Below are 26,432 nucleotides of genomic sequence, written 5' to 3' on the forward strand. Positions count from 1 at the left end.
CACATGTTCCTCTATTAAAAATCTTCCGTTAGTTTCATTACAGTGATGAATATTTTGATTATTATTTCATATAAAATAAATATGCTGTAAGTTAAAAGGTCTATTACACACTGACAGAGGAAAAGTATCTTGTTCAAATTGATGACTGTAATAAAGGAGTTCAAAACCTACACCAACCAAGCCTGAACTATGTAATGCAGTTCTTCAGTAATGTTTTTCTGAAAAACTTCAAATGCATGACTTTGCATTAGGCTGGAACTGCCATTAGAGCAACATTTATACAGAATAATGAATCTGAATACAATACCACACTGAGATTACTGGCCAGAGCTGTAGAAATGATTAAGTGAATTTTCTGACGTTCAGTACATTACTTTTTCTATTTCTTTATTTCACATCCATAAGCAAGCTATATCTGCTTCAAAGCCTAGCAATAAAAAAAAGTTTACTGAAACTGATTAGGTGCAAATACAAATACAGATTTTAGCTTGGAAGGAACTACATAATAATGAGTTCTATAAATGAAGCTTTTAAATGGGATTTATGCTTTCATCTCTTGTAATGTTCCCCTGGCTTCTGTTTAATATTTAAGCATCATAACCATATATTGTGTGTGATTTTAGAGTATGTGTTTAGTGAAATATGCATTTTTAATAAACATTTACTTAGTTCATTTACATCCTTACAAAGGTAAACAAAAGTGGTCATAAAGTAAATATAAGTGGTCATAAACCACTTCATTATCAAATCCTGCGTTCACTGGATAGACAAGAGAGCACAGAGCTTCGAGGCAGATGCAATTACTGGATTTGACATGATCAAAATGAACATGCAAAACTCCTACCTATGATCACTTGTTAGACATAGTAAATGTAGTATCCTACTATTCTGTGCAGTAGCCACTATTCTGAGTTATTTCTTTAAGTTCTGGAGTCCAGTTCACCATTTTTTGTTATAATAGTATTTTAAACATATATGTATTCTATAGGAAATGTTTAAACTGAGTTAACTTTGCAGTGTATGCATTAAATGTAAAAGTGAAACAGGTTCAGATGAGACAGTAAGGATAAAGAATGCACATAAGTATTATTTTAAAGATGTTAAAATTAGAAATCAGATCAGTATGCTCTAGCTGTTAAAAATTTTGAACACAAAGGAAAAAAAATATTAACTTGCTTATCTCTTCAAATAAAAATCTCAATGCAAGGAAGTGCAAGAAAGCTGAGTTATTATACTCTTCCTGGTATTTACTTCCCTCATTCTCTTATTTTATCAAAATCCTGCTTTTCCTTATTATAAATGTTGTTTAATGCATATGCAATGCATTGTACATGCGTGCCGGTTAAAAATGATTATCTTATAAAACAGGTTGGTTGTTATGGTTAAACTTTATGAATATTAATGGCTAAATTAAAACACAAGATCAAAGTTGGATCTAATATATGAGCATTAGATTTTACACTGTATATAGTGTATGGCACAGTGGCACAGCTTTTAGTGCTGCTGTTTCTAATCTTTTACATGAAAAATAATAAGTTAATCGATTTTTCCATTCTTCAAGACTTCGTTTCAGATTAAGTCTTTTGGCTGATTGTAGATTATACTTTTACCTTGTGTTGATATAATATGTATATCGTAAGGTCAGCATATCACATCTTAAAATGATTATGGTAATGGATGACTTTGTGTATTTTATGTTACTTTTCTGTTATTAATTAATTTAAGATATAGGTAAATCAGTTTGCTAGCAACGGAGGAATAAATGTCTGTATAGAACTGGATGCAACCTTAGTGTCATGGCTTTGACAGAGCTCCATCCCTGGCTTTAGTTTTGTCTATTGCTGTTTATTTTCCATTTCTTGGTATAATAATATACTAAAATGTATAATGTAATATGATGTAATAATTATGTTGTTGTTTTTGTGCACAATGTATTCAATTACCTAAATCTTTTGTTATTTGTTTTGTAATTTTATTCTTTTTTTGTGTTTTTTTGTTTTGTTTTGTTTTGTTTTTTGATAGTTTTGTATTAGTTCCTTTTGGCTCCCCTGAGTTTATTCTCTAAAATTTGGATTCTTTTAGTCCAGGCTAGTTTGGTATTCTTTTTTTTTTTTGCTTGACCTAATACTCATTAAAGTTTTTTATTTGTATTTTTTTTCAATCTTGCCATTTTTTACTGCTTTACCTATTTCATAATTTGGCGTTTCACACTGTCTGTGCTAGTTTTGTATTTTGCACTTTTTGGTTACTTGGCCTTTGCTATATTTTTGCTTCTTGGTCAATTAGTTTAATTATTTTGTATGAGCTTGAACTAACTGCTTTCAGTAATTAGTCAGTAAAGTGATTTGACTATTATGTAGTTACTTTTGAGACTCATAGTCTTCATTTCAAATCATAGCATTTAGTAGATTGTTTGCTACAAATATTTTCTGAATTAACACATAAAATCCTTAATGTAATAATTTAATTTGTGTTAAACCAGCTAGGATCATTTATTTGCAAATTTATGTACCAAAAATTTGAATTCGCCTAACGTTACAAGCTTATGCACCAGTTCCTAATGATTCTTTATTGGAATTGAAGAGTTAAGGAAAAAATGTTAGAAAATTAGTATAAAACAAATGTGAATTTAAAAATTCTTTTCACTTTCAAATTAGCTGGCACTTTGCAAAAAACAATCAGAAATGAATATAATGCCTGCAGTGGTTTGTTTTGCTTTGGTGACTTGGCTTATATCCTAATAACTGTAATGATTCTTACATAATGGCCAAACTTAGGCAAAAGTAATTGATCAATTATAACAAGGGACAGATTTCTTTTTTTTTTAACACAGAATTATCTTTGATATTAATTGTAGTGCACTCAGTGGCAAGGAGTCTTAAGTAAATATGAACTCTCTTTTTCTCTTTCTATATTTAAATAGTTTAATACTCATTCATTCTACAAAAGCTTCCACTCCTTAATCTTTTGACATGCTGGAAAGTTAAGTCAATACTTAGAATGACAAAGTTTTAAAAAATCAGGTTTCCTCTGGGAACCTGAATTAAGCAAGTTGAAGAATTTTTTTAAATTTAAACTGTACGTAAGGGAACAGAAAGTACTGTATGTTCTAAAAGTATATCCAAATTAGATGCTATATTGTAGATGATACAATGTACATTCGTATATCAATATAGTAAATCCAGATTAGTGAATCTAGAATTCACATCCCATCTCATCTTCTGTGATGCCTTGCTCTTGTGAAAGTTATGCTGGTAAGACTTAAGTCCAAGAAAACCAAATTTCCATGTTTCCAGTCATCTACTTCTGAAGAATTCAGATAAAAGACATAATCTCATTAGCATTCTCTCTAGTTCTCCTCTAATGTCTCCTTCTACGTTGGCCAATTCCCGTGGGAAATCAAACAGAAAATTCATCTGGTTATTTCTAATCTTGAATTGATGGGTCTTTATGGTAAATCTTCCAGGATTGTTGTTGAAAATTTCTTAATTTGTACATATTGTTTTTTGCTTTCTCCATCCAACTACTAGTTTTCCTATACAGAAACTTACAGTAATTTAAAAATATGTTTATGTCTTTTATGTTTATGTCATAGCATTCTAAAATCATCTTAATCAAATTCATAGTCCTGGAAGTCAAAAAATATTCAAGCAGTGTTGGGAGCAAGGCAAGAACCAGCCCCAGACAAGGCTCCAGGCCATTGCAGAGCCCATGCATTCTCATATTCACATGGGAATGATTTACAATCACCACTTATATTACCACAATAATATAATGAAAATCAAATCTCTGTTTTTAGAATTGCGCAGTTTTTAACTGTAAAATACACTACAAAGTAAAGAATGGTAAAGACACATCATTTTGAGTGTACAGTAATCCCTCGCTTTATCGTGCTTCGACTTTCGCAGCTTCACTCTATCGCAGATTTTATATGTAAGCTTATTTAAATATATATCGCGGATTTTTTGCTGGTTCGCGGATTTCTGTGGACAATGGGCCTTTTAATTTCTGGTACATGCTTCCTCAGGTGGTTTGCCCATTTGATTTCATACAAGGGACGCTATTGGCAGATGACTGAGAAGCTACCCAACCAGAGCGCGTATTACCTATTAAATAAGACTCCTCAAATATATTGTGAGCACGGGGGCGGTTCGCACCCCTAGAAGATACGGCCGCTCCCCAAAAAACACTGAAAGATTACCTTCACATTGCTCTCTTCCTTGCTGGGCTTAAATGTGGCTGCTTTGTCAAGCGATATGCTTCCCGCACGGTGCTTCACATACTTAAAAGATCAAACAGCACGTATTGATTTTTGATTGTTTGCCTTTCTCTCTCTCTTCCTCTTGCTCTGACTTCCTCTGCTCCTGACGGAGGGAGTGTGAGCGGGGGGGGCTGTTCGCACCCCTAGACGATACAGATGCTCATCTAAAAATGCTGAAAGATTATCTTCACGTTGCTCCCTTTCTTGCAGCTGGTTTGTCAAGCGACATGCTTCCCGCACGGTGCTTCGCATACTTAAAAGCTCGAACGGCACATATTGATTTTTAATTGTTTGTTTTTCTCTGTCTCTCTCTCTCTCTCTGACATTCTCTGCTCCTGATGGAGGGGGTGTGAGCAGGGGGGCTGTTCGCACCACTAGATGATACGGACGCTCCTCTAAAAAATGCTGAAAGACTACCTTTATATTGCTCCCTTCCTAGTAGCTGCGTTGTCCGGCGGTGCTTCGCATACTTAAAAGCCAAACAGCCCTATTGATTTCTGATTGTTTGCTTATTTCTCTCTCTCTCTCTGACATTCTGTGCTCCTGACACGCACTCCTTTGAAGAGGAAGATATGTTTGCATTCTTTTAATTGTGAGATGGAACTGCCATCTCTGTCTTGTTATGGAGCACAGTTTAAACTTTTGAAAAAGAGACAAATGTTTGTTTGCAGTATTTGAATAAAGTTCCTGTCTTTCTACAACCTCCTGTGTTTCTGTGCAAATCTGTGACCCAAGCATGACAATATAAAAATAACAATATAAACATATGGTTTCTACTTCGCGGATTTTCACCTTTCGCGGGGGGTTCTGGAACGCAACCCCCGCAATCGAGGAGGGATTACTGTATAGCCTTCATCAGGTGTGCAACTGAAAGGGAAACCGGTTAACATATACTGTATAGGGGGGGAAAGAAGGAAGAAAGCCAAGGAAAGAAAAGGGAATGAAAGGGAAAAAATGTGAGATTGAGTGTGAAAAGTCAGCCATTAAAGAGGGCGAAGGGAGTAATTATAAAGCTAGCTGATCAGTCATTAGGGCCTGGAGAAATATGTGATCTCAGGCTGAGAATAAGCTTAACTTCTTGTTTTTCTTTGAAAAATGTCTTTAAAGCCATGTGATAGAACACAAACAGATCTATGTGGCTATGATCAAGAGATGTGCAGTTCTCTACAGTAGATTTTGTAAGGTCTGTGATCTTAACGACTCAAATGTGCTCCCTGAAATGATCTGCTGGGTGTTTCTGTTTCACCTATGTAGACGACTGGGTGCTCTCTATAAGAAGTGCAGCAAGCAAGATTTTTAGGGGAAAGCCCGTTTGATACTAAATTTATCAGAGGGACCAGAAACAAGGATATTGTTGGTGATATAATTGCAAGTGACACAGCAGCTCCTGTTACAGCTCAGTGCCTAAAGAGGCACAAGTGCAGACGAGAGACTCACATAGGTTAGGTGGTCAGCTAAATGAGACCAAGGGAGGGTTAGACAAAAAGACTCAGTCTGTAAAATTGTCCCTGTATCATTGTGTATTCTATATTTATCCAGGCAGTCTTATTTATGCTTTTCAAAGTACAATTGAAGCATAGGTTCAGTTCAACATTCATTTATGAACACAGTTATATTTATTTATGAAATTAATTAATTATGTATATTGTCACACATGTGCGTCTAAGGATCACCTTCCCTGCTTATCCATTGTAAGCAATAAAACTCCAGGACCAGAGGGGGTGCTGTTGCTATCATCTTTCTGTTCCCACAGTACCAAGAAGACGCCCAGTGAGGACAACTGACCCCCATCCGTTCCGGTTGAAAGAGTAAAAATTCACCCCCGAAGTGTCATCTCATTTGGACGAAAACTCCATAGCTCTACTCAGGACCTGACATACCGATTAAAATGCATTGTGACACTTTTCATTATTTGTTTTTAAATTCAAATATAGATGTTCTGTACAAATGATGCAGCATGATATTTCTGGCATTCATGTTTATAATTAAATTAAATTTCACCCAGCACCCCTCCCCAGTTTAGTCAGTTATGTACATAGCCAACTACATCAAAATAGGCTTTCTATTCAAATGACTGAACAGAGAGCTCATTATGATGTAAGTCCTCATATATACTGAAACATCGAAAGAAAAAAAAGTTTGTTTTAAAACAGCATTAATGAATTCATGACAAATTCCGAAGAAGCTTTGGACCATTACTCAATGGGAAAATATGATTTTTTTCAAGTTTTAAATAATGTAAACATCATTTCCCTGTCAAGTAATGTAGAGAGAGTTGGGATTCTTGGAGCTGAGTAAATCACCACATGAAAAATGTAGTGTAGAATAAACAGAATAGACTTTATGCTGCACAATCATAATTTATCTGAAATTGCTCAAAAAATAATACTGTTAAAGGATTAGGAATAGTCATAAATTCGACAATGACAGATCTGGATGTGGGGCCATTCCAACAATGTATGTCCTAGGAGATGCAGCATTCACAGTTTGGATCCTGTCTCTGATAGAATGAATGTTGTGAATGGTTATATTCAGTTCCTTTTTAGTGATGCTGTTTGAGAGGTCCTTTCCATGATTTTATAAGATTCTTTAGGCCTGCACCTTGAATGATTAGATGCAAAGCTCATGACAAATTTTAACATTTTTCATTCAGTACAAAAATTTCTAACAGTATTTATTATATTTTCAAAAGAAATCGACAACTATTACTAAGTTTTCCCATGTCCTGGCTATTGAAAGGTTGCTTGCTAAAGTTTCCACAGGATATGTCACTGAAGTAGGTACTTTTTGTAAATTTTATTTTCATTTGCATGTGTTCTTTATTTAGGGTCACTGTAAACATTTAATTAGAAAATCTCTACAGTGCAGGAAAATTATTAAAGAAAATTAAAAGAAAAACTATTGTAAATTAAAATCTATGAGAAATAATGATCACATTTTGAAGAAACTTTCTGACTGAACAGAGAAAAGAAAATAATTTTTTCCAGATAGTGAAAATTGCCAAAGCACATACAAAGGTGGAATAGCAAAAAAAAAAAAAAAAAGCCACTACTTCAGCGTCGTATTCACCTAGGTGTTAATTAGCATGCAACCAAGATATTTCACAAGATATGGGAGCAAAAGTTTAACAAGGAAGATCTGGAAATCTTTATCATACTTGTTGAAATCTTGTAGAAAATAAATGAGGAGTTAGGAGTTTCTGAATTGTCATGATAAAGGTGGAAACAAGGAAATACTGTACTGTACAATCATGTTTAGTTAAAAGGAGTTTGATGATGGAAAAAAAGTAGCCCCTTAAATTGAGCACTCCTTGGTTTAAGGTATTCCAGGTGTATTATCCTGGAAAATGTTTTTTTAAATTTTTTTTATTATGGCTAGAAAGCCCCTCCTTTAACCGCCACCTTATCGTGGTGGAGGGGTTTGCGTGTCCCAATGATCCTAGGAGCTCTGTTGTCCGGGGCTTTATGCCCCTGGTAGGGCCACCCAAGGCAAACTGGTCCTAGGTGAGGGATGAGACAAAGAGCGGTTCAAACCTTCTATGATGAATGAAAACTTTGGACGCCGTTTTCCCTTGCCCGGACGCGGGTCACCGGGGCCCCACTCTGGAGCCAGGCCTGGAGGTGGGGCTCGATGGCGAGCGCCTGGTGGCCGGGCCTGCACCCATGGGGCTCGGCCGGGCACAGCCCGAAGAGGCAACGTGGGTCCCCCTTCCCATGGGCTCACCACCTATGGGAGGGGGCCAAGGAGGTCGGGTGCAGTGTGAGTTGGGTGGTGGCCGAAGGCGGGGACCTTGGCGGTCCGATCCTCGGCTACAGAAGCTGGCTCTTGGGACGTGGAATGTCACCTCTCTGAAGGGGAAGGAGCCTGAGCTAGTGTGCGAAGTTGAGAGGTTCCGGCTAGATATAGTCGGACTCACCTCGACGCACAGCTTGGACTCTGGAACCAATCTCCTTGAGAGGGGCTGGACTCTGTACCACTCTGTAGTTGCCCCCGGTGAGAGGCGCCGAGCGGGTGTGGGTATACTTATTGCCCCCCGACTTGGAGCCTGTACATTGGGGGTTACCCCGGTGGACGAGAGGGTAGCCTCCCTTCGCCTTCGGGTGGGGGGACGGTTCCTAACTGTTGTTTGTGCGTATGCACCGAACAGCAGTTCGGAGTACCCACCCTTTTTGGAGTCCCTGGAGGGGGTGCTAGAGGGCATACCTTCTGGGGACTCCCTCATTCTGCTGGGAGACTTCAATGCTCACGTGGGCAATGACAGTGAGACCTGGAAGGGCGTGATTGGGAGGAATGGCCCCCCCGATCTAAACCCGAGCGGTGTTTTGTTATTGGACTTCTGTGCTCGTCACGGATTGTCCATAATGAACACCATGTTCAAGCATAGGGGTGTTCATATGTGCACTTGGCACCAGGACACCCTAGGCCTGAGTTCGATGATCGACTTTGTGGTCGTGTCGTCTGACTTGCGGCCACATGTCTTGGACACTCGGGTGAAGAGAGGGGCGGAGCTGTCAACTGATCACCACCTGGTGGTGAGTTGGCTTCGATGGTGGGGGAGGATGCCGGTCAGGCGTGGTAGGCCCAAACGTGTTGTGAGGGTCTGCTGGGAACGTCTGGCAGAGCCCCCTGTCAGAAGTAGCTTCAACTCCCACCTCCGGCAGAACTTCGACCATGTCCCGAGGGAGGTGGGGGACATCGAGTCCGAATGGGCCATGTTCCGTGCCTCTATTGTTGAGGCGGCTGACCGGAGCTGTGGCCGTAAGGTGGTCGGTGCCTGTCGTGGCAGCAATCCCCGAACCCGTTGGTGGACACCGGTGGTGAAGGATGCCGTCAAGCTGAAGAAGGAGTCCTACAGAACCCTTTTGTCCTGTGGGACCTTGGAGGCAGCTGATAGGTACCGGCAGGCCAAGCGGAATGCGGCTTTGGTGGTTGCTGAGGCAAAAACTCGGGCGTGGGAGGAGTTTGGGGAGGCCATGGAGAACGACTTTCGGACGGCTTCGAGGAGATTCTGGTCCACCATCCGGCGTCTCAGGAAGGGGAAGCAGTGCAGTGTCAACACTGTATATGGTGGGGATGGTGCGCTGCTGACCTCGACTCGGGACGTTGTGGGTCGGTGGGGGGAGTACTTCGAAGACCTCCTCAATCCCATTAACATGCCTTCCAATGAGGAAGCAGAGCCTGGGGACTCAGAGGTGGGCTCCCCCATCTCTGGGACTGAGGTCACCGAGGTGGTCAAAAAACTCCTTGGTGGCAGGGCCCCGGGGGTGGATGAGATACGCCCGGAGTTCCTCAAGGCTCTGGATGTTGTAGGACTGTCTTGGTTGACACGCCTCTGCAACATCGCATGGACATCAGGGACAGTGCCTCTGGATTGGCAGACTGGGGTGGTGGTCCCCCTCTTTAAGAAGGGGGACCGGAGGGTGTGTTCCAACTACAGAGGGATCACACTCCTCAGCCTCCCTGGAAAAGTTTATTCAGGGGTCCTGGAGAGGAGGGTCCGTCGGATAGTCGAGCCTCGGATTCAGGAGGAACAGTGTGGTTTTCGTCCTGGTCGCGGAACAGTGGACCAGCTCTATACCCTTAGCAGGGTCCTGGAGGGTGCATGGGAGTTTGCCCAACCAGTCTACATGTGTTTTGTGGACTTGGAAAAGGCATTCGACCGTGTCCCTCGGGGAATCCTGTGGGGGGTACTCCGAGAGTATGGGGTACCGGCCCCCCTGATAAGGGCTGTTCGGTCCCTGTACGATCGGTGCCAGAGCTTGGTCCGCATTGCCGGCAGTAAGTCGAACCCGTTTCCAGTGAGAGTTGGACTCCGCCAAGGCTGCCCTTTGTCACCGATTCTGTTCATAACTTTTATGGACAGAATTTCTAGGCGCAGCCAGGGCGTTGAGGGGGTCCGGTTTGGTGGGCTCAGGATTGGGTCACTGCTTTTTGCAGATGATGTTGTCCTGTTTGCTTCATCAGGCCGTGATCTTCAGCTCTCTCTGGATCAGTTCGCAGCCGAGTGTGAAGCGGCTGGAATGAGAATCAGCACCTCCAAATCCGAGACCATGGTCCTCAGCCGGAAAAGGGTGGAGTGCCCTCTCAGGGTTGGTAGCGAGATCCTGCTTCAAGTGGAGGAGTTCAAGTATCTCGGGATCTTGTTCACGAGTGAGGGAAGAATGGAGCGTGAGATCGACAGGCGGATCGGTGCGGCATCCACAGTAATGCGGGCGCTGCATCGGTCTGTCGTGGTGAAAAAGGAGCTGAGCCGCAAGGCGAAGCTCTCAATTTACCAGTCGATCTATGTTCCTACCCTCACCTATGGTCATGAACTATGGGTAGTGACCGAAAGAACGAGATCGCGAATACAAGCGGCTGAAATGAGTTTCCTCCGCAGGGTGTCTGGGCTTTCCCTTAAAGATAGGGTGAGAAGCTCAGTCATCCGGGAGGGGCTCAGAGTAGAGCCGCTGCTCCTCCGCATCGAGAGGAGTCAGATGAGGTGGCTCGGGCATCTGATCAGGATGCCTCCTGGACGCCTCCCTGGTGAGGTGTTCCGGGCACGTCCAACCGGGAGGAGGCCCCGGGGAAGACCCAGGACACGCTGGAGGGACTATGTCTCTCGACTGGCCTGGGAACGCCTTGGGATTCTCCCGGAAGAGCTAGAAGAAGTGGCCGGGGAGAGGGAAGTCTGGGCATCTCTGCTCAAGCTGCTGCCCCCGCGACCCGACCTCGGATAAGCGGGAGACAATGGATGGATGGAGATACATTAAAGTAACTACAGCATATATTGACAGTTTTGCTAAATATGTTTCTTTCTTTTCTGCTTTTAATCATCATTATAAAAATTATTTTCTTGTTCATCTTATTTAATAAATATGCAAGCCTAAATCGCAGTTATAACATTTTAATACATCTGAATACTCTTTTTTTTTTCAAATATTACTTCTGAATATTGTGAATGCCACACTCAAAATCTTGTAAGGTGATACTTTCTTAATAATTTGTAATGGATCTGAGCTAGAAAAATTGCATGAATAGATATTTGAGCCATCCAATCAGCATGTAGGTGCATCCTAGTAAGTGGTTGAACTTTTCAGCGAATTAGGACATCCCACTAATAGGACCATTAGAAATCTCTGAGTATCATTAGAGTCTGAGGGGTACACACTGAAAACAGTCCATGAATGAGTGGGTGAAGAAGCACAAAGAACAGTAAACTGTGTGCAAAAACCGGAGGCAGTTTGTAATTACAGCAGGCTTTTCTAAGCTTGTGATGTAAAATTTATTTTGTAACATACTTGTAGAACAAAAATTAAAGCATGCGCATTGCATTTATTCTATGTGCCTTATACCAAACACAAATAAAATGTACAAATAAAAGCTGATGTGACATACAGTAGATAAAATGCTCTTTCTTCTAAAATGTGTGAGGAGTACAAGTAAATGTTTTAATAATAATAATAGTTCCATACATAGTGCTTTTCTCACTACTTAAAGCACTTTTCATAATGAGTGGGGTGCTACTTTGACCATCACTAATGTGTAGCATCCACCTGGATGATGCCAAGGCAGCCATTTTTGTGCCAGTGCACTAATCACACATGAGCTGTTAGGTTGTAAAGTTGTGAGAGAGACAGCCAATTATAGACAGGGGATGATTGGGGGCCAGAATGACTAGGCCATGGTGGGCAATTTAGCCAGGACATCCAGATACACACTGCTATTTACGAAGGAGGCACAGGGATGTTGTATGACCAGAGAGAGTCATGACCTCAGTTTTACATCTCATCCAAAGGACGCCACCATTTTTACAGCACAGTGTCCCAATCATTGCACTGGGGCATTGGGATCCATATTCAGACCACAGGGTAAGTATCCCCTTCTGGCCTTACCAACACCTCTTCCAGCAGAGACCCAAGCTTTTCATAGATGGTCTCCCATTCAAGTACTGGCCAGGCACGAACATGCTTAGCTTCAGGTAGATGACCTCTTCTGTAGTGCATGTGGTGTGGCTTCCGACAGGTTGTTCTAATGAAGGCAGCTGGATAAGTAATTAAATAAGTGAAGTAAAGGCCTGGGGCCTCACATATAAAATGTTCAAAAGACGCTGAAACGTTCAAAAGTCAAAAATGATGTATATACAAAAAAACTGGATTTATAAAACCGTACATACACCATGTGCCACACAAAGTTACTTTATAAAACTCAAATCAAATTTAAAACTATCACATGTGTTTATCAATAGCAATACAGTACCAGTAGATTGGGGTGTTCAGGTTTGGTCCTAGAGGGCCACAGTATCTGCAAGTTTGTGTTCCAGCCAAAATTGTTAACAAGAAACTAATTATTGCTACTGAAGCAATTGTACCTCAAACTGGTTTATTGCCCTTCATTTTAATTAACTTTCTTTTTAAGATTTGGAACCCATTTTGTCTGCATTTACTTTTTAATCATCTTTTATTTTCTTACTAGATGCCAGTCAACAATGAGATTCAAACGACAAAAGAAACAACAACGCACTGTCTAAACGGGTCCAATTCACACCTCTTTCTATTTTTATCTTAATGTATCTTTTTAATAAACTATTTGGAAAGAAATGAAAGATAAAAAAGTGAAGGACTAAGAATTATTCATTCACTCATGGCCAAATATCATTTGGAGAATATTCTTGGAAAGTTAAACATCTACAATATAGAAACCTGATGTGGCAGAAGGATTTGCTAAAAAGACATAAAATTAAATACATTGGTTTATAGGCAAGGATTATATCGCAAATGGTGGGGGCCTCTGTGGCTATCAGTTTCACAATCATTGTGTCATTCTTACTTTTAGCTATTCTCATTGTTTAGTGAGTCTCCCTTTTTATTCTGTTATTCTAAGAAATTCTGAAATATTTGCATGTTTGCCAAAGCTTTAAAATGCTTAAATTGCCTTTGCAGTTTTCTTTTGAATTGACATTTTTGTCTAGTTTGCTCCAAATGCTTACAGTACTGAATGCTACATGAGAGTGCCTATACTAGAGTGCCTATACTATATCTACAGTGCCACATTCGTCTGCTTATTTGTAAGAAACAACTCTTAATGGGCAGACAAGTTTAAATAGCACTAATGCTGTTCGCATTGCTCATTGCAAAGTATCAGAATATAAAAAAGAAAACGGCAAAAGAAGCATAACAATTCAAAGCTATGGCACACAATTCTATGTTTGTTGTGTCTTTTAGGGTATTTTAGAGTTTTGGTCACAATTCAAAGAATAACCTTTCCTATTGAGAGGTCAGGTAATACTGATGAGATTCTAACTTTATTTCAACACAAGGAAGATTTATTGGAAAAAAAGAAAAAATGTCTTGTTTTGATATATATATATATATTTTTTTTTTTGCATAATTGTGTTTTGGGTGATTTTAATTATTTTATATCTTACTTGTGGGCTTTGTATCTTCAAGTCTCTTTTGGTTGATGTACAATACACAATACAGTACTTTAATTAAAGCTCTCAGCGGTTCTATAGAATATAAAATCATCACCACACTTGAAAAACCCCAAAAGTGCATCAGTCACATACATCCGAAAAACATTGGGTGTACTGTATATCATTTTTGAACACACAAAGCAAGAATATAAAATGTTTGGAATGAGCTACTAGGCTAATTTAGCTTCATAGTAAATTACAAATAATGCTGAGTGAAGACACAGTAGATTTTCTGGTACCCAATGTACTACTTTTAACAAGACTACTAGGTTTAATGTACCTAAAGCTCATTTGTGCAAAATGTACCTTGTGCAGCTTCCATTTCCGCTTTTTGTCACTATTGAAGTTATTTTCTAGTAACAGCAGCCATAAACTGTATTTCTTTAATAATTTCAATCATTTATGACATGCCTTTCTAAAACTCAGTATTCTAAGAAAAGAAAGATATAATTCTTTTATTAGTTCTCATAACATAGTGTGCTGGAGAAAGTCCAATAGTTCCTCTCTGAAACAGCTGTTATTACTATGTCCTATTTTTAATACCCAGCCCAAAACCTTCACATTGTATACCAGACATGTGCATAAGCTCTCTTGAATTGCACTATACATAGTGTAATATATTGAATACCATTCAAGTATTTTTTATTTAATTTCTTTTGTAAACTGTCTGATTGAGGACAATGGGTTCCTTTGAATTACTAAAATATACCTTACACTATCTAGCTGTAGATCATTGAATTACTTCATATTCAAACTTTTTCAGCTTCATTTAAAGGAAGTATTTAGGATTTGTGGTTTCTGCTGATCTACCTAGTTCTGTGCCATTTGCAAGTTTTGCCCACTTTTAGTTACATTTTGTCTAAGGCATTGAAGTAAACTAATATGAATAGCGGCCCAGGCAATAACATCTGCTCCAGTCAACATTTTAGTAATTGCACACCTCAGTTAAAATCCCTCACAACAAAACTCATTGCTTTCAGGCCTTCATCCAATACAGCAGCCATCTGCACCCCACCACCCCGAATCCCTGCTTCATGCAGTTTGATTAGGATCTCATGGAGCACCACAGAATGACTTTTTCAAAATCATCCATCATATGCTCTACGTCTATCATGTGGTCTCAGTTGCTTATTCATTAAAAAAGCTCCAGCATATTTATAAAGCAGGAGCACAGCTATCCAAAGCAATTCATGCTATACTTTTCATTTCCACAATATTTGAACAATTCCTGCCTACGCCCTTGAGTACATAAGCTTGTGTTTAAATTTGTGATTACCTCAGTCTAGTGCAGCACTAATATACTCAGGACCATGCACTACTCATGACTATATCCATAGAATGTCTTGACTTATAGCCACTGCAGTCTCAGCAGTAAAATAGTAATTGACAGAAAACTGTTAATACCTTTGCAACTAGACTCTGATTACATGGAGTTAAAGGGTGCAGATCAATAAATTGATGCATTACAGTGCAGTGACTGTAGCTTTTTGCTTACACCATATTTTTATTTAGAACCCATTTATGCACCTTAATAAAAAGATACGTGTCTGTGTTTCTGTCCATGTGTCCATCTGGTTGTGATATCTCTATATCATCCCTAAAGATGGTGCATCACAAACATTTTTAGTAATAAATGTATTGCATTTGTCATTTCAATAGATGGTGCATCACAAATAAATGCTTTTATGAATCCCATACCAAATGGCATACAACAAACATATATACACTGCATGGGGCACAGCAAACCTTCATGCTGAGGTCTGTATCAATTACTTGGATTTCAGTCCATCTTAGATGGGAACTAAAGCTAGTTTACTACTATAGCAATATGTTTTTAGGTTTATTTTTAGTTAACTTGTTTGTTGCAATTCAGAACCCTTAATTGCTTAATTTAGTTTTAAACAGCTGCATTAAGGTTTTAATTGTTGCCTATTTTCTTAACCAGCCATCAGTTAATAATAAGGTGCAAATGACAAAGAAACCACCAGCTCTCCAGCTAATGTGCATCCATTTAAACCTGTGTATAAGCATCATGAAGCATATATGTTAATAAAATATATCAAATAAATGTGACAGAAGGGAGGGACAAAGGGATACAAATCTGTTTTGGAACACAAAGCACATATATATATAATGTTCTTAGAAAACAAAAAATCAACAATGTGATAAAGATTTTTCTTAGAAGAATGAAAGCACTAACACACTGAGGGATCTGTTGGTCCTTGCTTCTAATTACAAAACTGGTTGGAATGAAAACCTGCAGCCACTGTGGACCTCCATTGCTACCCTATTAATTTTAATTATTAATTTATCAGATAAAGTGTATACAATTAATGTTAAAAATATTAAATGGATGCAATATTTTTAATATGCACTTTGTTAAACAGTGAAACTTTCCATCTAGTTGAAACATAATTGAATGACAGACTTCATTTGGGCTTTTAAATTACTTTGTATGTGAACTGGTTTGGCAGTTTATTACATTTATTTTCCTTAACATTTTTGTTTTTTCAAAGTGTATAATGCAAGTTACTCTTTCAATGATAAAATTATAAGCGCTATTAAAGACTTGAAATAAAGGACTGAATGTGGTATAGGGCTAAAATCTGAAATGTTTCAGAGCTGTTTCTAATAAGAAGTTAAATTATTTTAAAATAGACATCATTATTTAAAGTATAAATATGTATCACTGAAGTACACTGTTCCCACACATGGAATACATGTATACTGTGTGAATTTTACATTAGTTGATCAGGAAATGCACAAAAATAGTAAAAGATCTTTAAATATAACTGGGTTAATCATGGATAAAGCAGTACCACTACTGAATAATATGTAGTTGTGATTAAGCAACAATTATTTTACAGTATATTAATTATTATTATATGCTTACATAATTAAGTGGTTGTTGAGGTCTTGGACTACACAACTATGACCTCCACTTAGATGCAAGAGAAGGTCTTTTGGAGCTCAAAATGTAACTCTTCCTAAACAGAAGCATCAGGTTAGTGTTCCAAAGAAGTCCCCGGCAATATGTTTGTTCTGGATGTGACTGTCCACCTCTACCAATTTATAACCAATTTCAATTTTCTTATAATATATCACATATGCATTGAAATTCTTGCTAACAAAGACATTTGAACTTGGCCTTACTGAGTAAACCAAAAATAATGACAATAACCATAGCAACAACACTAATGGCACACTAGGAGAGGACCCATACAGGGCACAATATAATAAATAACACTTGGTTTTTTTTATCTCTCTAGTAGACTAAGTGCATATCTTTGTTAAAAATTATTGGCAGTTAACCTCTTTCCGACATGAGCATTCGTAACACTTGGTCTCAATTCAGATGACAAGACAAAACATTAACCCCTGGCCCAAGGTGCTCTGGTACTAATTGGTTATGTATAACCTTTTTTCAATGTGTAATTCAAAGGCGACCCATTACTTGTATATGTACTGTATATATAGTATATATTTTTTGTTTGTTTGTTTTTATGTTGTTTTCAGAACACAGCGTTGCATTGCCTCATTCCAAATTCTGACTGTACTGCTTCTCTGATTTTTCATTGGCTTCCTATGAGCCTTATATTACATTTAATCATTTAGCAGACACGATTACCTAAAGAAACTTACTGATGAGGTCAACATTATCGAGTAAACATCACATTGGATTAAACAGGATTAAACAAATTTAACAAACAAAAGACAAAACGAAAGGATACAATCAAAAATGTTACAAACACATCCCCGCACATTATTCTAACAATCTAAAGTATGGTTGTAAACTACTGTATTACTAAATGTATTCCCAGGCCAGAATGAGACCTACAAATCTGACACAGTCATTATTACTATTGCTTAACTGCACCAAGGATCATTTCCAGTACGGCCACACTCTGTACGCATGTTGCACCATGTACTTAGCAATTTTCTCAGGGTATGTTCAGGACTTGATTAAAAGAGTTTTTGATGCCCCCTGGCATGAGCACCTCTGGTTCCTTACACCCCAACCAGTAAAATTTATACTTTTCTTTATAGCTTTTGTTTGATTTAAATTTTTTTTTAATTCCTACTGGCAAATACAGATGCACAGATGCAGCCATTGAGATACTTGTGAAAGCACAAGCAGTTCTATATTTCATGTTTTGGTGCCTGCGCTTTCTGAGATCTTGATGCCCCTGGTTGGACACTTGCCTGATTGCTTTAACAGTTGATCTGGCCCTGGTTGCATTTTCTTCCTTCCCTCTAAATTCAGTACTTCAACATGTTTCATTAATGGGTCTGATGTGAATGAGTGAATCTGGATCTGTTTTGTCTGTGTAAAAATTCACACAGAGTTTGTTTCTACTGTATGCTTGAAACTGCTATGGTATTTAGAACAGACCTTGTCACCTCTGCTGATGTTGTAATGGAAAGAGGTTGGGAACATGTGCTGATACCGTGTGCTGCGCCCACCACACGATGAACCATCTGGATTGGGACCCGAGTGCAGCAGGTGACACCTCAGCCCCTCACTGGAGCAGTGTGAGGTTTTTTATGGTGGCTGGAGTGCCAATCCTATCACTGACCCTCAAGTTTTCCCTGTAAGTTGAAGGAAAGAGCAGTTTTACAAATGTGATTGTAGGTTGATTATAGTATCCTGTTATTCTTAATATAATATGTTCAGTTTACTGTTATGGGTACCATAACCATATGGGTTTCAGCAGCTTCAGGCATGTGATGAATCAATTAAATTTCAGTAAACCCCTAACCCACCAAGTAACAATCTTGTAATTTTACATCCATTTAAATGTTACGGTCTTAAACTCACTTAATGTTAAATATGTTGGTTTAAATTATAGGTTAATAACAACAACAACAACAACATTTATTTATATAGCACATTTTCATACAAAAAGTAGCTCAAAGTGCTTTACATAATGAAGAAAAGAAGAATAAAAGACAAATAAGAAATTAAAATAAGACAACATTAGTTAACATAGAAAGGAGTAAGGTCCGATGGCCAGGGTGGACAGAAAAAACAAAAAAAAAACTCCAGAAGGCTGGAGAAAAAAATAAAATCTGTAGGGGTTCCAGGCCACGAGACCGCCCAGTCCCCTTTGGGCATTCTACCTAACATAAATGAAATAGTCCTCTTTGTAGTTAGGGTTCTCACGGAGTCACTTGATGCTGATGGTTATACAGACTTCTGGCTTTTAATCCATCCATCATTGTTGGAACATCATGGTGCTTTGGGTAGATGGTGGTGGCACAAGCCACCACCAATAGGACACCGGAAAAGAAAACAGAAGAGAGAGTAGGGGTTAGTACAAATTTTGAATGAATAGTTATTATAATGAATTGGATATACAGAGTGTCAGGATTAAATTACAGTGAAGTTATGAGAAGGCCATGTTAAAGTAATGTGTTTTCAGTAGTTTTTTAAAGTGCTCCACTGTATTAGCCTGGCGAATTCCTACTGGCAGGCTATTCCAGATTTTAGGTGCATAACAGCAGAAGGCCGCCTCACCACTTCTTTTAAGTTTTGCTCTTGGAATTCTAAGGAGACACTCAGTTGAGGATCTGAGGTTGCGATTTGGAATATAAGGTGTCAGACATTCCGATATATAAGACGGGGCGAGATTATTTAAAGCTTTATAAACCATAAGCAGAATTTTAAAGTCAATTCTGAATGGCACAGGTAACCAGTGTAGTGACATCAAAACTGGAGAAATGTGTTCGGATTTTCTTTTCCTGGTAAGGATTCTAGCAGCTGCATTCTGCACTAACTGCAAACGATTGATGTCTTTTTTGGGTAGTCCTGAGAGGAGTGCATTACAGTAATCTAGCCGACTAAAGACAAACGCATGAACTAATTTCTCTGCATCTTTCGATGATATAAGAGGTCTAACTTTTGCTATGTTCCTTAGGTGAAAAAATGCTGTCCTAGTGATTTTATTAATATGCGATTTAAAATTCAAATTACAATCAACGGTTACCCCTAAGCTTTTTACCTCCGATTTGACTTTTAATCCTAATGCATCCAGTTTATTTCTAATAGCCTCATTGTATCCATTATTGCCAATCACTAAGATTTCGGTTTTTTCTTTATTTAATTTGAGAAAGTTACTATTCATCCATTCTGAGATACAGGTTAGACATTGTGTTAGCGAATCAAGAGATTTGGGGTCATCAGGTGCTATTGATAAATACAGCTGTGTGTCATCAGCATAGCTGTGGTAGCTCACGTTATGTCCCGAGATAATCTGACCTAATGGAAGCATGTAGATTGAGAAGAGCAGCGGACCCAGGATAGAGCCTTGTGGAACACCATATAGAATATCATGTGTCTTTGAGTTATAATTACCACAACTAACAAAGAATTTTCTCCCTGCCAGGTAGGATTCAAAACCAGTTTAAGACACTGCCAGAGAGGCCCACCCATTGACTAAGGCGATTCTTAAGAATATTATGATCAATAGTGTCAAATGCGGCACTCAAATCTAAGAGGATGAGAACAGATAAATGGCCTCTGTCTGCATTTACCCGCAAGTCATTTACTACTTTAACGAGTGCAGTTTCTGTGCTGTGATTTGTTCTAAAACCTGACTGAAATTTATCAAGAATAGCATGTTTATTGAGGTGCTCATTTAACTGCATAATGACTGCCTTCTCTAGAATTTTACTTAAGAAAGGCAGGTTAGAGATGGGTCTATAATTTTCAAGAGAAGAGGGGGTCGAGATTATTTTTCTTAAGTAGGGGTTTAACTACCGCAGTCTTAAGACAGTCTGGGAAGACCCCCGTATCTAATGACAAATTTACTATGTCAAGAACATTATCAATAAGCACACCCGATACTTCTTTGAAAAAATTTGTTGGTATTGGGTCAAGGGCACAGGTGGATGGTTTCATTTGAGAAATTATTTTATGTAAATCAGGTAAATCTATCCTAGTGAAAGACTCTAATTTATTTATTATGGAGTACTGGGGTTTCGGGGGATCCTTAGTGTTGGGGAGATATACTATGTTATTTCTAATATCATTAATTTAATGTAATGTAATTAATTAAAAGATCAACCTGTTACATGCAATGAACAGCTTAGTCTGTGCTGTATTTGCCCTGAAAAAGATAAATATCTATACAAAAATTAAAACATTATTATATGGTTTGTTTCTTTTTAGCTAGTGACAGACAAGTTAAGCATTGTTGAAACCTGATGAGAAATGGAGTGTTGTCATATTCAACACAATAAACTGAAAGGAAGGTAAAGGACTGACTGAAGACTGAAAAGAACACCATATAGAAGTGCCAAAATTCTGAATAAGATGCCAGCTAAATAGAAATCACAACAGGATTTGCCAAACGAGGATTCCGAAAAGGTTTACGCAAAGAGCAGTGTACATAATTATGAGGATACTTGTGCATGATGTTTATGTGCATGGCATAGTAATAGAAATAGCCATAGAAAGCATCTGCTTCTTTTTACCACACATAAGGTCTTGTCTTCCCTTTGGCATAAATATAAGAACACACTGGGACCAGAAAAGTTAGCACCTGCTGTCTTGGTTTCACTTGAAGTACAGTCTTGGCAAAGTGTGTGCATGGAAACAGTTGATTTTGTGTCTGCTGTATTTTTGGCGAGAAATCCTGTCCCCATTAGATTGATTAATCCTTCTGTTACTGTTTCTACACTTTAACAATTATATACCGTGTAACTAAACAAAAAGGGAATTTTATATATCAAAATCAAAGACCATCTGGTGATTCTAGTAGCAAACAGTTAACCTGATGACAAAATACCAGGAAGTTGCAATCTAACTTGATATATAAAATGAAATGGAGCAACATCTTACGTTTACAGATTTCTTATTTGTATGTTTTTTTCTATTATGCAATTAGATTTTTATATTTTTAAACATTGTTGAGTGAAAGAAGGGAAAAAGGCTATGTTCTAACTAAAATATGTACAATCAGACACTACATGGCAAAATTTTGTCTTGAATAATAGTCAATGAAAAAGTAAGATACCTTGCAAAATAACTCAAACCATTTTAAAACTGACATTTATTTTTTCCAGAGAATCTTGGAAATGGATTATGTACTGTTTTACAACTCTAGGGTCCTGGGTTTGTCTACTGGCTGAGTCTCTTCCTGTGTGGAGTTTTCTTATGTTCCTACTGTCCTAGTTCTCTTTGAAGACTCTTACTTTCTTCCAAAAAGGTGCACGTGGCATGTATTGGCCCTCTGCGAGTGAATCCATGTGCCTGAAAATGTCCTGTTAAGGACTGGCACTTTGTTTGGGGTTGTTCCCTTCCTAGTACCCAATACTGCTTGGACAGACTCAAATCTCTGCAATGGTGGCTGTTTGGGTTTGATAAAGGAATTTCATAGTTTTTAGTTTGATTGTAAATATAATTGGATCAAACCCCAGTATAACTGCATTATTTGTACTGCAGAAAATTTTGTTAAACCTCTGTTTGCATTGCTTATTCATTGAAGAGTTTGTATACTTCAGTTTAGGCAACAGCAGCAGCAGTTATATAAGCTGAAACTAAATTAAATGTACTGAAGCAAATCCTATCTGCTTCTAGAAATAACAGCAAAACATTTAAGTTTTTTTTAATACTGTAATTTTGCTGGGTGGTTCTGACCTGTGTCCTAGAAAAAAGTGTTTTGTGGATTCAAGGAGAAACTGACTAAACTCTGCTTATTCAGATTTGTTTAAGAAACAATGTATTTTTAGATTATGTAAATACATTGCAAATACACCATGCAAATACATGCTGTAGCTACCTGAAACAAGAAGTTTTACTTTAGCTGCTCATTTTTAGCCTTTTTTTTAGGTTGGTACACACAAAGTTATATAAAAATACAAATGTGTGTATATATTAATTGCTGCTGAGGAAAGGCTAATTTTCACATTAGTTTCTGTTAAACTGCTGTAAATGGAGCTCTCCTTTATGATATCAGCTTCATACTCACAATAACATCGAGACAGCCATAAGTACCAAAAAGGATGTATGAATATTGCAACAAATAAAAGTACAGGAGAAGGAACATTCAGAAAATCATAATGTACAATAAAAACGGATAAGCCCGAGCTGTGCCCTATGTCTAGCTTTTACTGTTACAAATTGTCTTCCAACATTGTTTCAAGGTTTGTAAGGAATAAGCGTCTTGTAGGCATTGCTCCTCTGTCTATAGCAGGGGTGCCCATTTTCGATCCTGGAGAGCCACAGTTGGCTACAGGTTTTCATTCAAACCATTTTCTTAATTAGTAACTAGTTTTTGCTACTTATTAACTTCATTTAATTTATTTGCTATTAAAGACTCTGACTGTTTAAATCAGGGCTGAATGACGTCGGCCCTGGCAGTCTGCAGTGGCTTCTGGTTTTTGTTCCAAGCCAATTGTTTCATGAGAAATCATTCATTGCTGATGAAGCAGTTATTGCTCAAATGACATTTTTCTGCTTCATTTTAGTTGTCTTTTGAACCCTTAATCGCTTATTTTAGTCTTAAACAGCTGTATTCATTGTTTTAACTGCTCCTTATTAGCAATAAGATGAAAGTGACAAAGGAACCAGCAGTTCTCCATCTAGCTTGTCTCCACTTCCACCTGTGTGTATTCATCATTTGGTATAAGTACTCAGGAACTGGAAGAGAAAGTGAAGAACTGAAAATTACTCATCCGTTTTAGGCTTCAAATTACTTGGATCATACATTTATCAATAGAAAGGAAAAAAAATCTATGATTTAAGATTGAACTGACATGGTAGAGTTAAGACACTAACACTCCATGAAATTAAATCAGATCTTTTATTGGTGAGGATTGGCTTCTAATTAAGCAACTGGGTTGGAACAAAAACCTGCAGCCACCATGGCTCTCTAGGATCAGAATTGGCCTCCCCTGGTCTATAGGAATTTTAAAAAGGGTTGTTTTGGAAAATGTTGCAAATTAGGAATAATTTGTGGGTTTAAAATGTGTCTCTGGCAAGCATGCCCACAAAACTGTCCGGAGGATGCAAAAATCTATCCATCAATTTATCTTTCAGTCTGCCCGATCCAGTTCATGGTTGCAAGGATAAAGCAAAGTATCTCCTATATATATTGGCGATGTGACCAGGTGTTAAGAGCAGTGGCAAATACTGTCTTCTCAGCCATCCTCACCAGTAAGCATCACTGCCCATCTAGCAGGAATATCATCTTTGTGAGGGCAGGTGATCAGTCCTGTATACTGCCCAAATCACAGGCTGACTCACTTCACTCTGCGCAAGACTGACAGATAATGTTAGACCTAGTTAAACAACTTAAGTTCCCAGCACACATCACAATAACATCACAACAACCAGACATAGCTGTACTGTTAGAAGCCAGGAAACAAATAGTAATTATGGAACTCACTGTTCCTGGGAGAATCACATAGAGGAGTCAAATGAGAGGAAGTATGCCAAGTGCAAGGACACGGATGGCAAGTTCGCTGCCTACCAGTGGAAGTCGGTTGTAGGGGCTTTGCTGGCCACTCACTCTGGACAGCCTCCACTCTGCTAGTCATGACAGAGGTTGAAAACAATAGGGCAATCAGAGTCATCACAGAAACTGCAGAAAGAGCCTCAACATGGCTCTGGATAAAGAGGAGTGAACCATGGACTATAGTTACTGGGACACAAGTTGGGGACTGATCATCTCCAGCTGGGTCACCTGGGTGAGGGTGTCTGATGTTGCGAGACCCTGAAAAACCCATTGACCCCAGAATACATCACTGAAGATGCGTCCCGGTGCATCCTCAGGATGTATTTTGATATAACTATATCGCATGATACCATGTTTGTGCCAGAAATTAAATAATGGGTACTTCAGTGAAGGAAATTAATAATTTGGTTTTAAAAGCAGAACTGAAAGTAAAGATACTAAAACAAAATGTTGTATGTATTGGAACCACTGTGTTTGATGTGATTAGCCAGCATAATGTAGATAATGGTGTGCACAGTTGAACATATAAAGCAGAAGGAATAGTAGATGACATTTTCATAGGAAGCCATGTGTGTAGAAACTAAGAAATATAATTCAGACTAAAATTGCATTTACTGCCTGGTATGATGGCACCAAAGCTCCCTTTAATCTTTGGAACTGTGATTTCCTCAAATGCAACCAATGAAAACTGAACCTCTAAACATTTAGACATGTAATGAAGCAGGAAGGACAGGATGTAAAGTATAGTTACTAAGTTACTTATAATGTTGATGTCTAATATGGTGGGGATAATAAACAGCGGGCAAGGACAGTGTTGTAGGAGGAAAGATACCAACAGTTAAAACTAGAATAGGCATAACTGAGTGATTCTTGTTTTAGACTTCTTTTTTTTTGCAAATTGCTAAAACAAATTGTCTATGTATTTAAAGTCTTGTACAATTAAAATACACAAAATACAGCAAAACAAAAAGTCAGTATGCAGCATAATCACAAATGATCTTAAATGGAGCTGCTAACATACATTGGTATTTTTATAGATGAAGTGAGGCTTACAGTGTAACTGTCATTACAAGTCATTTAAAAAGAGAGGCAAAAAATCTCTTTCAGCTTATGGTACCTTGTATAGAGGTCAATCAGAAGTAAAATAAGATATGTGGGATTTTATGCATGTTTCTAAAGACTACACATTTCCTCAAGGTCAGAATACCTTCACTTTGAAGTCTGTTGGCTTTAAAATCACTTTGTACTGCAAAGTGTGCCTGGCTGTTTACATTAAATATCCTGAATGGAGTGTGACAACATGTGTGTCTCACTGATATGCTTGATAAATAAAACCATTTTAACATAACCATGCTGAAACCTGAGGTAAACATAATGTACTTGAGCTTTGTAATAGAATTAAAGGCTTACTTCAGAAGTTGAAAATTGGAATGAACAAGCAAGAATGTGAAAAACAGGCATGTACTGTACATCTGCCTTAAGTGACTGTAATTCCTCAAAATTCAAAGATCGATGGTAATGTTCTTTGAAGATGTACTACCTGGTTTTGGTTTACTTATTTTTGGTCTCCTTTCATTAAATTATGTCAAAAATATCCATCCATCCATCCATCCATCCATCCATCCATCCATCCATTGTCTCCCGCTTATCCGAGGTCGGGTCGCGGGGGCAGCAGCTTGAGCAGAGATGCCCAGACTTCCCTCTCCCCGGCCACTTCTTCTAGCTCTTCCGGGAGAATCCCAAGGCGTTCCCAGGCCAGTCGAGAGACATAGTCCCTCCAACGTGTCCTGGGTCTTCCCCGGGGCCTCCTCCCGGTTAGACGTGCCCGGAACACCTCACCAGGGAGGCGTCCAGGAGGCATCCTGATCAGATGCCCGAGCCACCTCATCTGACTCCTCTCGATGCGGAGGAGCAGCGGCTCTACTCTGAGCCCCTCCTGGATGACTGAGCTTCTCACCCTATCTTTAAGGCAAGGATGTCAAACTCCGGGCCTGGAGGGCCGCAGTGGCTACAGGTTTTCATTCTCACCCTTTTCCTAATCAGCGAGCAGTTTTCACTGCTAATTAACTCATTTTCCATTCATTTTAATAATAGCCCTGTTTAAGGAATCAGTCCTCGAATTGATTCCTTTCTTCAGCAGCCAAACAGAAATGAGATGTGAAACGAGCCAACAGATGACCAGCTAAACTGGGATTTCAAACTCCAACCAATTTCACTCCAAACAGTCTCTTAATGAGAAGCTGATTCTTGCTGTTAA

The 26,432-nt window shown here is 38.6% G+C and overlaps 1 protein-coding gene across 2 annotated transcripts in view; it reads left to right on the forward strand.

The window, feature by feature from the left end:
• kcnip4a (potassium voltage-gated channel interacting protein 4a) overlaps window positions 1–26,432 on the forward strand; it is a 915,543-nt gene that overhangs the window by 363,266 nt on the left and 525,845 nt on the right. The window lies entirely within an intron of this gene.

The sequence above is a fragment of the Erpetoichthys calabaricus genome, chromosome 5 (assembly GCF_900747795.2).
Source record: "Erpetoichthys calabaricus chromosome 5, fErpCal1.3, whole genome shotgun sequence".
In the NCBI taxonomy this organism is placed as follows: domain Eukaryota; kingdom Metazoa; phylum Chordata; class Cladistia; order Polypteriformes; family Polypteridae; genus Erpetoichthys; species Erpetoichthys calabaricus.